Genomic DNA, 17,794 nt, shown 5'->3' on the forward strand with positions numbered 1-17,794 from the left:
GCTACTACGTTTTCGAGACCAGACCAAAGCATTCTTCATTGCAGGCACAGCAAATCGTTCTTCATTGCCGACAGAGCAGGAACTGAATTGGAAGAGACCAAAGCATTTCTTCATTGCAGGCAAAAACAGTAAATTATATTTACAATTATTTTTACATTATCCTCCTGTTTATCATACTTGTGCTCAAATCCTCACATCATCGAATAGATCATCCTTTCGGCTTTATTCTACAGAGTCATATTTATGAAAACAACCATAGTTACACTTGGAGGAAAATATCGTACTAATTACTTGTAATTTTCTGGATCAGATAACAGGTCTGGAAAAGAAGTCATAACGTCATCATAGTGGTCAACAATATCACTGTCATTACCCTGTTGTGCCAATAGTTGATATATTTCTGTCAATTTTGAATTTGTTGGGGGAATAGCAGTGGTTATAAGTTGGTTAAGTGATGTCTTTATGCAGGGAATATAACAACATCCACATAATGCAAGAATAGCTACAAACACCTATAGAAACTAGGACAGAGAACACCAAATTTTTAGTTTTGCCAAACTTTTTTTTTGTTTTCGACCACTCAGACCAGGCTGATGTGTTTACATCAGAGTGCTCCTTCATCTTGTGGTTGAGGGTTCGGAGGCCTTGAATTACCCTTGTGAGTGACCCATCAGATGCTGTGATATTTGGAATAAACAACACTTGTCACCGAACATTGAGCAGTCGCCACCCTTCTCGGCCAGGAGCATGTTGACCGCTATGCGGTTCTGGAACGTCATGAGTGAGGTTCCAGCTTGTTGTTCCCTTATGGCAATAAAGCCTGCTTCTGTATAATTACCCAGTTTCTGTACATTGTAATGTATTTAGTTGATTCTGTCAACGTTTTTATTCACAGGTATCCATAAAAAGATGGATTCTCATCCTGCAGCAATCTCGTTAACCAACTTATACTCATTTGGTACGCCGTTGGAATGCCATTTGCATCAATGTATGTCTGATCTCCATCTTTCCAAGAGGACCTTTGCCTTCGGGAGAACCCAAGGCGAGGTCCAAAGATGGATGCGGCCAATTGTATTTCCTCTGCTTTGGATGGAAACACAGTCACAGATAAAAGCAGTGATACCAGTGCACACCTTCCTCCTGCATTTATCAGTGTGTCATACAACTTTTGACCAACACACCACCATTACACATCGCTGCATGGGAGCAGTGGGGCAGTTTGCAGATGGATATCATGACACCATCTTTTGTTGAGACTTCACACCTTAAAATCTGTCCCTGTAAAGCTAACACAGGAGAAATTAGCCAATGTGACATTAGTAGAAAATATCAGGTTAGCATTTACTGCCTTAGTTGTTGGATACACAGTCACAGATAAGAGCAGTGATACCAATGTACAAGTTCCTGCTGCATTTATTAGTATGTCATACAACGTTTGACCACCACACAACCACCACACATCGCTGCATGGGAGCAGTGGGCCAGTTTGCAGATGGATATAATGACACCATCTTTTGTTGAGACTTCACACCTTGAAATTTGTCCCTGTAAAGCTAACACAGGAGAAATTAGGCAATGCGACATTAGTAGAAAATATCAGGTTAGCATTTACTGCCTTAGTTGTTGGATAAACACTTTTGCATTTCTGACAAGTGATGTTAGGAGTTATTTTAGTTATTAACTCCAGGGTACACTGTGTTGGGATTTCTGCTGTAATGACACGCATTAGTGGCCTAGGCCCCATGCATGTGATGTAACTATAGTTTACTTTGTTAGCTGCATTCTACATTAATAACAACCATTTTTTTCTCATTTGTAAAAAAAAAAAAAAAAAAAAAGATAATAAAAAAATATTCCTCAGGCTTTTTCGGTTAAAATACTCACTCCATAGTATATGTACTCTTTTGTATGGCATTCGGGTTTAATGTAGCATTAAATTGGCAAATGGTGAGAAGAAAATGGGGGTTTCATCCCATTGATGGAATCCCCAGCAATTAGACTCTGCCAAGGAATTCAAAAAGTGCTTCACTGATTCATTGGGAGGCACATATGGAGTCCTGCCCTCATGCCGAGGTGACTGCCGCATAGTTGTTTATCAATGTTATTTGAAATGAGGTTGCGCCTCTATTTTATGAATGGTAGGCATAGTTGACTGAGTATAAATATTGGTTCTGTTGTTATGTATGTATGTCCAAAAGTAGCATATGAACAAAAATATCATTACAGCTGTCAATGTTGCTGCCCAACATGCTATCATATTATTTAGCCATGTTGAAGTCATTCCGTCCAAGTCACCCCTAAATGAGTCGAGTGTCTTTAAAATCTTCACAGCCTTCAGGTATTTTCAGATACTATAAACCTGCACCCACCGTATGCTGGACTTTGCTCACCTTTCCCTTTGGGTGACTCAGCTGAGATGACCTTTTACAGTGTGTAAGGTGTATCTACGTGTTTATTTCTGCTATTTTGTCCATGTCATTCAGCTCTTGCTCGGTCTATGCCAGTGTTCGGGTAAAACTACATGCACAGTAGATGTTAATTCATAAACAGACATGGGATGAAAAGACAAATGGCAGTCATAAAGTTATTAAAGCACAGTAACTTGTTACATTTTTTTTTCCTGATGGTGTACTGCAGGGGTGTCAAACTCATTTCTCTTGGGGGCCACGTTATAGTTTGGGTTTCCCTCTGAGGGACATTTTGAGTAAAGGCAGCATTGGATCAATTCCCGCTCAGTGATGGTGTTGACATCTGCACTGCGACTGACTGGCGACCAGTTCGGGGTGGAGTCTGCCGCTGCCCGAAGTTAGCTGGGATTGGCTACAGCTCTCTCTGAATAAATGCATAAGGGTTGCGTCAGGAAAGTCATCCGGCGTAAAATACTCATAAAGACAGTTACTGCCGCACCACCATGACAATCGCACAAAAATGGTTTTACACATCAATGCTGATACATTTCCCAATTTGTTTCCAGTCCTTTCAAAATGATGCATTTGAAATTCCCTAGTGACACACCATTATAAAACAATGTTTTTTGTTTTTCAAAAGAAGTTAATGGATACACAGAATCCCCCAACCTTTTTTTTTTTTTTTTTTTTTGCATTTGTTATCAATTTATATCACTGGTATTATCTCTGGATCCGTGCAAACAACACAATCTTTTGGACAAGTTTTTTTGTGTGTAGTTATCCAATTTGTTTTGTTTTTATTTATTTTATTTTATTTATTTGTATTTTGGGGGGGGTTGGAACCTTGAGTGGTTTCCACAGGTACCACTCGTACAGAAAATAATGGGTAGCGTTTTCATCCAACACCCAACAGCAAAATTTAACTGTTTAGTCACCATTATGACAGCAGTCTCACTCCCATGTGTAACCGGACTACAGCGACCTTGGCAGTGGGAATGAGAACAGTTATTTTACAAGTGGCCAATAAAAACAAATTAGTTTTGTTTGTTCCATTTTTCATCCTCTTTCGTGCCTTTCTAACTTCCCCCTTACTAATCATTGCCACTTCCAGGTCGTCCACACTTGGCTCTTCTCCTCTTCCTTCTCTCTCATTTTCTTCATTTATCAACTTCTCAAAGTGTTCTTTCCATCTATTGAGCAGACTACTAGGACGAGTCAACACATTTCTATCTCTATCCTTAATTACCCTTATTGCTGCACATCCTTCCCATCTCCATCCCGCTGTTTGGCTAACCTGTAGAGATCCTTTTCTCCTTCTTTCGTCTTCCATCCCTCGATCTGATACTCTTTTCACCTCCAAGACATTCTTAACTAGCTTTTCCTTTAAAATAACCATTAGTCAATTTATCTTCCCATCTACCCCATGGTAAAATAATTTAAACCCTGCACCTAAACTTCTAGTCCTCCTACCTTTCCACCTGGTTTCTTGGATGCACAATATATCAACCTTTCTCCTCATCATCATGTCAACCAACTCCTGAGCTTTTCCTATCATAGTCCCAAGATTCAAAGTTCCTACACTCAGTTGTAGGCTCTGTGCAGTCTTCTTCTTCTGCCAATGAATCCGCTTTGCTTCTCTTTTTTGTCTTCGACCCACAGTCACTGAATTTCCACTGACGTCTTGCAGGTTAACGGTGTGGGGGCGGGCGTTGTTAACTCGATCCACGAACGATCCGGGTTGGTATTGTTTTGAATGGAGAAATATGGCACCTTAAAAGACGTAAAATAAAGTTTGTGGAATGTAACCATTAACTAGAGACTGTGATAGACAACTTGCTGCAAGTTGGGTAGGGGTAGGGCAAGAGCGAGTCGAGCTTGTGTGGATATGGGGGGGTGGGGGGGCGTCTTTCAGCATGAGCACCCTCAAAACGATCTTATATATTATATTTTTGTTATATTTTTGTAATCATGCCTAAAACAATGTACTGCTACTTTTCAATTTTGTTTTAGAATTGTGATTTGGGTTTTGGGGCTAGGGGGAAACTGGAAAACTTTAACTCCATTCCCATTTTATTGAAAAAATATGTTTTGGGATAACAAAGGGAAGGCGGCACAGTGGCGCAGCTGGAAAGTGTTGCCCTTACAGTTCAGAGGTCCCGGGTACAATCATGGCCATCCCTGTGTGGAGTTTGCAAGTTCTCACCGTATCTGCGTAGGTTTTTTCCGGTTTTCTCCCACATCCCAAAAACATGCAACTTTAATAGTACAATCTAAATTTCCCATAGGTGTGATTGTGTTAGATTTGTTATAAGTACATTTATTTTGTATTTGAATTATTGTAGGTACAATTATTATGTTTGTGTCATCCTTGCTTCGAAGAATCTTGTTCGCAGGACGAGCTCCTCCACACAGATGCAACAGTATCTTCTTAGAAGTGGCCAAGGACAACTCCATCATAACCAAAGAATGTGCCAAATCATCACCAACGGATGTACCACATCATCATCAAAGAATGTGCATTTGTGCAGTTCATCTGCTCACCTCTCCTTTTGACCTTGTGTGTTTTCTAATAAAAAAAAAAAAAGTGTATGTAAGAGGCTGGTTCAGAACGTTTTTGGAGACTGTAACTGGCCTGTCTCTCACATCCTCCTGATCAGAAGAAAGACGACTTCTTGTCCGCTTTTTGTGCAATGATTCCAGCAAGTTAGGTAATAAAGCTATCGGATTGTGAGTGCAGCTGTTTGTCTCTATGTTCCCTGTGACTGGCTGGCAACCAGGTCAGGGTGTACCCTGCCTCTTGCCTATTGACAGCTGGGATAGGCTCAAACCACTCCCCGCGACCCTTGTTAAGATAAGCGGCTAAGAAAATGGATGGATGGATGGATGGATGGATGGATGGATGGATGGATGGATGGATGGATGGATGGATGGATGGATAACAAAGCAACAATTAATGTGTTACTGTAACTCAGAACACTATATAGAGCTTGTGCATGTGACGTCAGTTTGCACTGGGCCATATTGCCGGTCAAAGCTAACTGCTCAGCAGTGCAGTAGTCGTTGAATCGTTTCAAATTCCCCGTGAACTGTTGTGCTGTTGGTTGTCACAGAAGATGAGACAGTTCTTCAAAAATATCATTCTATGGAATATCATCTGAAAAGATGAGAAAAGATCGATGGATTTTTGCAATTAAATGGGATGCATGGTGCCCAACGGAATACACACGCCTGTGTACCGATCATTTCATTTCAGGTAGGAATTATTCATCTTAATCTCAAATTATCAAGAAGTATTTATAATGCAAATTTGAGTCATTTGAGAACAATTCAAATTTTAAAAAATAATAAATCGTCTGTCACAGAGGGTTTTACGGAAGTAAGCATGTGGCAGCAGCACGCTTCCGTGTAGTCTGTATTCCGTGACGACTCCCTGTCCAAATTTTTTTTTCCCAATCATAGTTAATGAATGCAAATTTGTGTAAAATCAGGGGTCATTCATTTAAATATTGGTATTTGTTTTGAAAAAAAATCTGAGTAGTCCATAACTATGTGGGATTTATTCCTGATTGAGAACAGATTCAGCAACGAAGTATTTGTATGCGTCCAGACTTTTATATGCTTTCAAACACTCCAGTGAAAATCTTGACAAATTATTCACCAGATACATGTGAATAATCCATTTGTCCAAGACAAGCAGAAGCAAATTAAATTCAAATTTTTTATTGGTGAAAACATTGAATTCAGCATTAAATATGCATCCTCTATGACAAGTGGCTTTAATTTTTCCATGTACCTTTGTTTATTATTATCTTCTAAATGTTTAACGACATTGGACAAAATACTGGGCCGCGTGCTATAAGACATTTTCGTTTAATTAACTTGCAACATTGCTTTGTTTGACCAGCAGTATGGCGGCGTAAACAAAAATCATGTGATTTTATGACGTAGGTGCACGAGCGCTATACTGTGCTACTTGCCAACCACTGGCAAGCTCCAATATGCTTCACAGGATGGCACTGTTGCGTTAAAGATATTTAGCAATTCAATCCCTTTCATTAGAGCTTTTTAATGTAGCCTACTTGTTTATAACGAGATTGAAATCCTAATTTAAAAAAATTGTGACCTATGAGGATAGTTGATTTTTAAAGATGAAAAATAAACCATCTTTGTTGCATAGTGACAGATGACTTAGCCATTCAAATATCGTATTTTTTTCTTCTGAGACCTGTTAATGGGCGCACAAAGTGGATGATGTGACACTGTTCCTGGTTCAACCATTCTATTTCATTGGGTTCTACCAATTGTGGAACAATGAGCCAACGTAACTGTTGAAGTTTAACTTAACTTATTTTGACGTTAGCCACCCTTCAAGCTTATGATTTGTTCAACAATGTGCAATTTTGCACCATTCTGGGAGCGAATATTTATCAAATTGTGTTATTTTATAGCAATAGGGTTGTTTGAGTACACCATTGGACAAGAGAGCTTAGTGACCGAGGCCACAGTTGTAAAGGTAACGTTGAAAGGTTAATGCTCGCACTAGCGTTGACTCTATGGGGCATTGGAGTTTTTGTCTTGAAGTAGCTAGTTTTCTGTTACAATATTGTTATGGCTATTTGGTGTTCAGTTACGAATGTCATGTCTCTTGTTTTCCAACTTTTCACTTTTCATAGATATCAGCGGACACGATAGCACGTTGCATTTTCCGTGCAATAATAATATAAAAAGCATATCTAATTTTGAAAGCATTTCTTTATTTGCCACGCTGACAGTCAAGCAAGTGATTTGGTGCATTTTTCCAAGACAATCATATCACAAATTGTCCTTAGTTAAAGACAACCAATGTCGCCCTTTTTCAGTAATACTGTATTCATCGTACCAGTCTATTTTCAGAGGTAAAATGTGGCTTCAAATGTAGTTGATTTTAGTTTTTGTTTTTCATATATTTGTACAACACATTTAAGTTGTGTTTATCTTAAATACTTGTAGTTAAACTGGGTGTTATTTGTTATTTTGGAAGGACGAGCTATTGGAAGTTCTAATCCCTTTGTAGTAAAAAAAATGGGAACATGATATTCAAGGTCTTTACTTACACTGTGGGGAAAAACGAGTGTATTAAATCGATCAAATCCAGACCTTCAAAATGCACCTAAACCATGTTTAGCATGAGTTAACAATGACTACTGAATTGGAAACAAAATTACCCTTGCATGCTATCACATCCATCCATCACATATAAGAGCTATCTTTTTGCACACTCCAATTTTCATGCCTGATTTGTTTGGGCCCCTAAAATAAATCATGAGAAAAGTTTGAGGAGCAGCATGGTGGACTGTTTGGATTGTTTTTTTGGCCTCACAGTTCTGAGGACGCGTTCAAGTCCCAGCCCGCCTGTGTGGACTTTGCATGATCTCCGCATGCTTGTGTGGGTTTTCACCGGGCACTATGGTTTCCTCCCACATCTCAAAAACCTTCCTCTCTCTCCAACGATTGTTTCGAAACGTCTTCAGTTATTTCCTCCATGTGCCGAGTCACAGTGCTAGCCGACAGGGGTACCTGTGCTATCTTTTTAATAGCAACCTCTTCTAGAGGCTCGTGGCATCTTTGGTGGAGGGCAATATCGATTCTTCATCAATACTGAATTTCTTTGTTCGCCCCAACTATGCGGTTTGCCACCAAGTCTGATACTGTCTACAGATTTGCATTTATTTATGTGGTGGCCGTCAGGAATTTCTTTTGTCCTTCGTGTTTCTGTTTTTTTTCCCCCATTCAAAATACTCTGGGGGGTTGTCATTTAATCCAGGATGCTTGGTCTCCAAGTAGTGAAGCAATTTTAAAGTCTTCATTGCCTCATTCATAGTGTTGGGCACGTTACTTTGAAACAGTAATTAGCTAGTTACTAGTTCCTTCTCCTAAAAAGTAACTGAGTTACTAATTTAGTTTCTCCACTGTAAAAGTAAGTAGTTACCAGCAAAAGTAACTATTGTGTCACCACCCCCCCCCCCCCCACACACACACACACACACACATAAGCTAGATGCATAGAGCAGGACAGCAAAAAATAGGTACCTGCACAGAGGTTTGAATTTATTGCAACTGATGTTTGCATTGAACTGAAAATGTTAATGGATCTGTCAAATCCAACTCATACATAACATGTATGGATTCCTCTCTCCAAACATCCACCCACCAAACCCAGTCTTCTCAACATTTTAGGCCTTAAACCAGTGGTTGTATCGTAGGACAAGCAGCTTCTCAAACTTGAGGTCAGAGAGTCTGTTCCTCTTTGATGTGAAGACCTGCTTTCCCCACACTTGACATGCACATTTTTACCTTTCACCTAAACGACACCTGGCTGATTTAGAGATCTGTATTGGAGGAATGGGCCAAAAAACTACAGGAAATGTTTGACCTCAGAAATTGGACAAAAAAAGGCTATTGTACCAAATATCAACATTGATTTCCATGTTTTCAAATACTTATTTGCAGCAGTAACATACAAATAAATTATTTTTAAAAATCATACATTGTGAAATATATATTTTCTCTCACAGTAGACATACACCTAGATGAAAATTTCAGACCGCTCCATCATTTCAAAGTGGGAGAACTTCGAAAATTACAGGGTGTTTAAATATTTATTATCGTCACTGTATATAACCTCACCTTTTCCAGCCGTTATTGTCTAAACATCTGTAAGAGGTCTGTCACGATACATTTTTTTTAAAAAGTTTCCATGATAAACAACTTTTTTAATGCCTCTGAAATCATGAATGACAAGGCCTGCTTTATTAATATTTTTTGTTTTAGTTTTGCTTTTAAATCAGTATTGTTGCTATTATTATTATTGTTGTTGTTGTTATCATAATTTATTTTCTTGTTTCTCTTGTTTTCCTTGACTCTCAAATAAAGAGACGCAAGACTTGCCTGACTTACATGTTGCCATCTATTCCAATTATTTCAATCGCAATGGGAAAAAACTCTACATGTCAACGCTGCTACTGTATGGTTAATTTTGCTGAATGGGAGTCCTTTACCTGTCAAACAAATGTACGTTAGCATTTGCTATAGTCCACTACTGGACCAAATAACGTGTGCCACTGAGTTTATGCTTAAACGGTAAATGTTCACGTGTTTGTGTTTATTAGGTACTCACACACAACTCAGACAGGTGCTGATGTTTTTAATGACTTAACCCTGGTGGAGAAAGCTCTTTACAGTGGTGTGAAAGTGTTTGCCCCTCCTGATTTTTTTTTTTGGCAAGTTATTCACACTTCAATATTTCTCATCTAAATGCCAGTACTGCATTTTGTTTAGTTGTCTTTTTGTAATATTGAAATTTTTTGGATGATTGGACTTTCACTAATATTTCCATTTATTTGGTGATAAGAAACAAAGTGTGACAAACATGGAAAAAATTAAGAAATCACAAGGGAACGTTTTCAAACCATTGTAACTCCTTAATTTGCAAGATCATCAGCTTGCGGGCTAGCAGACACATCAACTACCTAATTTTCCTGCATTTGCTAAATGAGGAGAAACACAACTCGGAGCAAAGTACTGATGTCTCAAACGACATTCCCATGGTGGACCGAACTGTTAAGTTCATTAACTCACTAAATCCTTAGACTAGCTCGTTAGCTTGTGGGCCAGTGAATACAAACAGTTACTTTTCCTTAATTATCTGTTATGTGAATCTGTGTTCAACATGGAGCAAGGCTGTGGAGTATTGGTAGGCACCAACACTGGTAAGAATGTGCCTGTCCGCCAGTGTTCCATGACTCCACAAACGGGTAAAGACACAGCTCCTTAACTTTGTCTAAGATCCGCTCTTTCTCACAACAACGATTTACAGAGTCCGGAAAAATACTGTGTCCATTTTATGTATCAAAAGATGAGTCAATACAGTAATTATAGGTAAAGGCCTCATGCAGACTTTTAATATAGTTGAGAAGTCTGCCACAGAACATGGGCTTGTTTGATAAGGAAATGCCCTTGTTTTCCATTGCTGATGTCAGTGGGCTCATGTAGGTTTGGATGTAAATGTGGATTGGCCAAAAGATACCTGAAAATCAAATATCATCAAAAAACTTATCTAAATATACTATAGAGTCTATTTTTGGGTGGGATTATTTGCTGTAGACATTTATTAGTAGAGGACAATGGATTAAATGACACTTATTCACAGTATTAGAGAGGTCATTTTTTACTTTTGAAGAGCACGAATGGGAGCAAGAGAGTGTTTAAATGTCATTGAAAATACCATGCTACTTTTTTATGCAATGCTTGAATCCTCACATAGATGTTTTACTGTTTCAAATGTGTTAATAAATATGAAACTCTGCCAAATGAATGTCTGAATATGGTGTCTGCTACCCAGAGACTGAGCTACACTGTGTTTGTTTTTAGACAAGTCATATGGCATGACTGTGAGGCAACCACTTCATTAAAATTTTTCAAGTGTCCAAGTGATAGTTGATTAATTGAGTTCCCCAAATTCATTGTGAAATAATGAAATTGTTGCGCTTTTGGATTTATTTTTAAAACAAAATATTTTTTTCTGGTTAAGAGGAATCTCTTACCTTGCTGACAGTTTTGCAGGCACTCCGACCTTTCCCAGAGCTGTCGCTGTTTCCTGGTGTAGAATGTCTTTTAAAACTGCTCATTGGGTGAGGAACATTCAAAATAAAGTTCCCTGACACGATCGAGTCTGTGCTTTGGGCTCCCACCGCTGTTGAAGAATAGTGTCCTAAGTGTGTGGGAGCATGTGTGCACCCTCAACCTTGTTGAGGATGTTAGTTCCACACGTCTGTACTTCTATTGACTCTTTTATTCATCACTTGCATTTATTGATTTCTGAGGCAATGATTTCCCCATTTCCTCAGTCCATGATGTTGTTATTCCTTGTTCCGTTATCTGCTATAGCTGATTTGTTGTGTTCATTTTCTTGTTCTGCTGTCTTTGTGTCCGAGTAAATAGTCCTGCTGTTTCTTTCTCACATTCCTTCTGATGGTCTAATTTTTGTGTGCTGGAGGTTTATCCAGTTTCTCCAGTATAGGTTTTCTAACAATACTTACATGGTATTTCATGTCTGATATTGTGTTTCTTGTCTGATGTTATTGTGTCTTTAGGGTGAACAAGTCCTCTTGCATTTTTGGTATGGTTTTATTACTGTATTGTAAAGGATGAAAAATGGAAAGGCAGTTGGTCGTGATGACATACCGGTGGAGGTATGGAAGCAATTTGGAGAGGTAGCTGTGGAGTTTTTGACCAACTTATTCAATAGAATACTTGCGGCTGAAAAGATGCCTGACGAATGGAGGGAAAGTGTACTAGTTCCCATTTTTAAGAACAAAGGCGGTGTTCAGAGCTGTGGGAATTATAGAGGTATAAAGTTGATGAGCCAGACAATTAAGTTATGGGAAAGAGTAATGGAGGCTAGACTCAGGATAGAAGTAAGTATCTCGTGAGCAACAGTATGGTTTGATGCCTAGAAAGAGTACCACAGATCCATTATTTGCCTTGAGGATGCTAGTGGAAAAGTACAGAGAAGGTCAGAAGGAGCTACATTGTGTCTTTGTGGATCAAGAGAAAGCCTATTACAGAGTACCAAGAGAGGAACTGTGGTCCTGCATGCGTAAGTCTGGTGTGGCGGAGAAATATGTTAGAATAGTACAGGACAGTATGATGACAGCAGAACAATGGTGAGGTGTGCCGTAGGTGTGACAGAAGAATTTAAGCTGGAGGTGGGACTGCATCAGGGATCAGCTCTGAGCCCCTTCCTCTTTGCAGTGGTAATGGATAGGCTGACAGATGAGGTCAGACTGGAATCTCCTTGAACCATGATATTCGCAGATGATATTGTGATTGGCAGTGAAAGCAGGGAGCAGGTGGAGGAACAACTAGAAAGATGGAGACATGTATTGGAAAGGAGAGGAATGAAGATTAGCCGAATCAAAACCGTATATTTGTGTGAATGAGAGGGGTGCAGGGGGAAGCGTGAGACTACAGGGAGAAGAGATAGCAATGGTGGACGACTTCAAATATTTAGGGCCAACAAACTAGAGCAATGGTGAGTGTGGTAAGGAAGTGAAGAAACGGGTCCAAGCAGGTTGGATTAGAGACGGTTGCACTGAAGAAACAACAGGAAGTAGAACTTGAGGTAGCAGATATGAAGATGTTGAGGTTCTCGCTCAGAGTGAGCAGGTTGGATAGGATTAGATATAAGATCGTTAGAGGGACAACCAAAGTTGGATGTTTTGGAGACAAGGTTAGGGCGAGCAGACTTTGATGGTTTGGACATGTTCAGAGATAAAAGAGTGAGTATATTGGAAGGAAGCTGAGGATGGAGCTGTCAGGCAAAAGACCAAGAGGAAGACCAAAGAGAAGGTTGATGGATGTGCTGAGTGAAAATATGAGGGCAGTTGAGGTTCGAGAGGAAGATGCAGGAGATAGGGTAAGATGGAAAAAGATGACACGCTGTGGCGACGCCTAATGGGACAAGCTGAAAGGAAAAGAAGAAGAAGATTGATATGATGTTTTCTCATTCCATTCTATGATTTTTTTTATGGGTTTTCATATTCCTCTGATGTTTGGGACCGTTAAATAGGTTCTTTATTTTTTGGTATCCATTTCCTGTCTGTGTTTCTCTTTAATTTTTCTTCTGTTCTCTGGCCAGTTACATTTGTTTTGTTTTTGTTTATGGCCCATTTTGGATACTGGCAGATTTGAGAGCATGACGGATATGGTTTTCCTCCTCTTGTCTGTCCTTATTGTCGATTATGTTTTTCCGGCTGCGGTGTGTGCTCTCCACAGAAAGTTTGTGTGCTGTCGGATGTTCTGATGATGAGAGGAGATATTGGTCAGATGTGTGCAGGTGTCCTCTAAACCTGTTAATTTTGTGCTGCCATCTTCATTGTGGTGTATATTTATGTCCAAGGATAATATGGTCCTGTTAGTTTCTGCTTCATGTCGATGTATTATGTATGACTAGATGTTAATATCCCTCTATTCATGCATATTTTGGCTCCGATTAGGCTCTGTGTGATCTTCAATTAAGTGATGGCACTCTACAGGTTATCAAGTGGGCTCCTTCTGTCATCAAGTGTTTCGCTGATGGGCCCACAACACTCTCGAGAGCGCCCCAGGTTCACCCCCGAGGTGCCATCAATTCTCTTGAAGGCCCAATTGCGATGAGCCTTCCCTCACACTCCTCTCTCTCTGAGTAGCCTGGATGTTGAGAGGCTATAAACCATCTGCAGCCTACTTCCACCGGGCGTACCTCTACTCTCCAGCCTTGCTGTCCACTTCACCCGCAAGTCCTGCATACCTCAGCCACTTCCACTCATACACCTCCTCGTCTGCCCCTTCCCAGGGCACTGTGAGTTTAATGATGTAGTTGAGCTTGAGAGAGGCAGACCAAAGCACTAGCTCTGGTCGTAGGGTGGTAAGTGCAATCTCAGATTGAAGAGCTTCTTGTCCAAGTCTGCCAGCAGCTTCCAGTCTTGTGCACTGTCCAGCTATAAGCTCTCTGTTGGCTTGTTGGTGTGGCCATTAGCAGTAAGCTTTTCACAGGCTTCTGTCAGACAATTGGAATTTCTTCCTCACCAATGTCAAAGCGGTAGTTAGACAGTTTTTTCTTAACGATGGAGATGCTTGTAGATTTATTTGGCTTGATCTTTATGCGAATCAGATCGGTGTTTTCCTGGAACTTTTTTAACAATCGTGCAGTGCAGACCTTGGTTTGGTAAATGTGGTGAGGTCATCCACGTAGGCTCTGACTGGAGGCAGCCTCACCCCAAGACTTATTTGTTGCCCACCAATCACCCAGCAAGAGGCCCACAGGATGACCTCCATGGCCAGGGTGAATAACAGAGGGGAGATGGTACACACAGCCATGATTCCCACTTCCAGGTGCTGCCATGCAGTGGTGTACCCTGCTGTAGTAACACAAAGCTGGATATCCTTGAAATAGGCTCTAAACGGGGTTGTAAGCGGTGCTGATACCTTGAAATAGTCAAGCGCTGTCCACAAAAGATTATAAGGGACTGAGCCAAAGGCGTTTGCTAGGTCCAGGAACACTACATGAAGGTCTCTTCCCTCTTTTTTGGCAACCTGGATCTGATGCCGGGTGACTCTAGTGTATACTTTGCATCCGTAGAAGCTTGGTACTCCTGCTTTCTGTGACATGTCATTTGACGTAAGACATAAGAATCCTTCCAGCTCTATGCCAGTCATTTGGTATATCCCTCTTCTGCCATACGACCCTCATCAGCTTCCAGAGGAATCACAGGACATCTGGTGTGATTTTATAGAGCCTGTGTGGAACCCCATTGGGACCAAGAGCAGAGGCAGCCCTTGCTCTACGCAGGATATGGGTTACTTCACCGCACCTGGGTGGACTGATGTCCAGCTCGTGCTCTGGTGGATCAATTGGTGGGATATCCGGTGGGAGCATAACTTCTTCGTGGCAGCGGTCGTTTATGCAGGAATTTTTCAGGTGTTCTTTGAGGATGTCTTTCATGACCGAGAGACTTTTTCCGCTTTTCTCCTTTGCAAAGAGGCTCTTTGCACATCTGAAGGGATCTTTATAGAAGTGTAATCTTGCATGCGCAATACTTCAGCTCTCGTCAGTACTGCCAGCCTACCCCGGATTGCTTCTTGCCCCAGGTTTATATCCTCCCTCTTCTCCTCTGTGGCCTTCCTCGACAACTTCTTCAGCTGCCTCATTTCCTTGATCAGGCAATTTATCTCTTTCTGCCTTCTGGACTTTTTGGGGATAGCTTGGGCAACCTGTTTCCCTTCTACCACTCCAGATTGTTCCACCCAATATGTATAAATGAGGTCACCCATCTTTTCCAGCTTCTTTGTACTGGTGCCTCTGATCCCTTCCAAAATGCTACAGAGATCCATGTTGACCTTTTTCCACAAAGTCTTGTCGCAGGCCTTTGGCCATTTGATCAATGGCCTTCAACCCTGGACCTTCCTCTCTGCGGTTGGTTGTCGTGGTGGATTGGGTGCAGGTTGCTCTCCTGTGCCTTGTTCCTCCTTCTCCTCCACTGGGACAGGGTGTTGATGTCCTGCTGACTGTGGTGTGTGTCCTGCTGCTGAACTTCTGCCGACAGTCAATGCAACTTACCCGCTGTCCCTTCTTTAGGCACTGTTTCCTGCCCTGGTGAATCTTCAGGCCCTCACTGGAGGTAACCTTTGCCCAACCACAAATGCAGATCTGGAGTCGTGCTTGAACTGTCGGAGCTTCATTTATGCTGGAAATTTTAATTTATCAGTACTGTCTAATGTGTTGAGATGTTGAGATTGGCTAAAAATACAGGGAGTCCTCAGTTTACTCTACGACAAATCCATTACTACAATAGCAACTTAACTCAAATCTCGACTTAAGTCGGATTTCACCGTTAAAGTCAAAATTTACGATGACCGCTGGGATTGGCTTCAGCATTCCCACAACCCCTGTGAGGATAAGCGGCTCGGAAAATGGGTGGGTTTGGGTATGTCATATAAAAAAATTGAAGTAAAAAATATAAAATGCTTCACTTACTATCAGGGAAGGGAGACTGGGATGTTGAAGTATCAAAGGTGGCTGCGCTCACCTATTGCTATAGTGAAGAAAATAAGCATTTGAACACCCTGCTATATTGGAAGTTCTCCCACTCAGAAATTATGGAGGGGTCTAAGAAAAAAACAAAAATCATGATGTATGATTTTTTTAACAATTTATTTATCTGATACAGCTGCAAATAAATATTTGAACACCTGAGAAAACCAATGTTAACATTTGGTACAGTAGCCTTTGTTCGCAATTACAGAGGTCAAACAGAGGTTTGTACACACTGCAGGAGGGATTTTGGCCCACTCCTCCACACAGATCTTCTCTTGATCAGACAGGTTTCTGGGCTGTCACTGAGAAACACAGTTTCAGCTACCTCCAAAGATTTTATATTGGGTTTAGGTCTGGAGACTGGCCCAGCGATGCCAGAACCTTGATATGGTTGTTACAGAGCCACGACATGGTTTTCCTGGCTGTGTGCTTTGGGTCATTGTCATCTTGAAAGACCCAGCCACGACCCATCTTCAATGCTCTGAATGAGGGACAGAAGTTGTTCCGCATTTAGGGATTTGCGACTTTGGACCCTATGCGTGTTCACGAATCGAGGAAGTTATGACCAATGATTAGACGAGTAAATGGAATTATTAAAAAGGAATGTGTAATACAGACATACGGGTCTAATCTAGGTATCTGCTGCACATGAGACGTGTGTCTTCTGGCAATGTAGCCCAAAGAAAAAGACAAGATCTGCCCGGTAACACAAGGTTTTGATATGTATGGGTCCATGGTAAAAGTGGCTGCCCCCCGCAGTCTGGTCCTGGGCCGGGATGGTAACTTTCCGCTCCTTATCTGGTGTCGGTCGTCTCCAACGCCTGGGAGAGGAGGATGCCACCAGCCAGTTTTCTGCGTACAAAGATCAAGGACAACCACCGGCTCCACAACACATCCTTGTCTGATTAGCAAATGGACAAGACTTTATCTTTTGATTAAATGTATAAGGTCATATTTAAGCAAATAATGAAAGTGCAATAAAAGTAAAATAGTCTTCATTCCCTCTCTTGAGCTATGAAATAGATCACAAAAACAAACACGAAAATCACAAAAGCAACATTTCAAGAAATATGGAAAACATAGAACACTCTCCAATCATCCAACATACCCTTTAACAAGTGCATAGTCTCATGATTCAGAACACCCATGAGCTTTAAACCTGCAGGAGAGTACTAGACAACTCAAATACAGCAAAACATTTAGAAAAAAGTAATATCACGCAAAAAGTATCAGTAGAACAGAAGGGCAAGGGCAATGCAATTACGGGCCATGTCAACATCATGATAATCAGGAAGTGGTGGAAGTTTAGTATCACTTTCAGGGGGAGCAATAGCAACTGTAAAATCATCTGTGTTGGGGCGGGGATCTAATGAGGACATAATTACCATGGCCATCAGCTGGGACACCAGTCGCCTTCTCAATCAGACGGGTTAAAAGAGAAAGAATACAAGGAATGCAACAGCATCCACAGAGGGTGAGAATAGAGGTGAAGACAGCCAGAGAGATGAAGATTGATGAAATGACACCCTACCATTTACCAAACACATTCATCCAGTTATCCCACATAGACGTATCAACACCAGAGTGTTCCTTCATTTTCTTAGTAAGGGTTCTAAGTCTAAGTCCATCTACGGCCTGAGTGAGGCGTCCGCCAGGTTGGGTGTTATCCGGCAAACACCTCCTTTCTCAGCCAACAGTGCATCTCATGCGATTGTATTTTAGAAAGCCATAATAGATGTAGCCTTGAGTTGCTCATGTACAGCTTCAAGTC

The 17,794-nt window shown here is 40.9% G+C and overlaps 1 protein-coding gene across 3 annotated transcripts in view; it reads right to left on the minus strand.

The window, feature by feature from the left end:
- Positions 1 to 17,794, minus strand: part of borcs7 (BLOC-1 related complex subunit 7) — a 64,681-nt gene that overhangs the window by 4,964 nt on the left and 41,923 nt on the right. For 2 of the 3 annotated variants that reach the window (XR_009797420.1, XR_009797419.1), the window contains exon 6: positions 16,227 to 16,875. The exons of the other annotated variant lie outside the window; for it this stretch is intronic. The gene's annotated coding sequence lies outside the window, so the exon portion shown is untranslated. Of the gene's footprint in view, positions 1 to 16,226; positions 16,876 to 17,794 lie in introns of those variants that run through there. 3 annotated transcript variants of the gene reach the window in all.

The sequence above is a fragment of the Syngnathoides biaculeatus genome, chromosome 12 (genome assembly GCF_019802595.1).
Source record: "Syngnathoides biaculeatus isolate LvHL_M chromosome 12, ASM1980259v1, whole genome shotgun sequence".
Classification (NCBI taxonomy): Eukaryota; Metazoa; Chordata; class Actinopteri; order Syngnathiformes; family Syngnathidae; genus Syngnathoides; species Syngnathoides biaculeatus.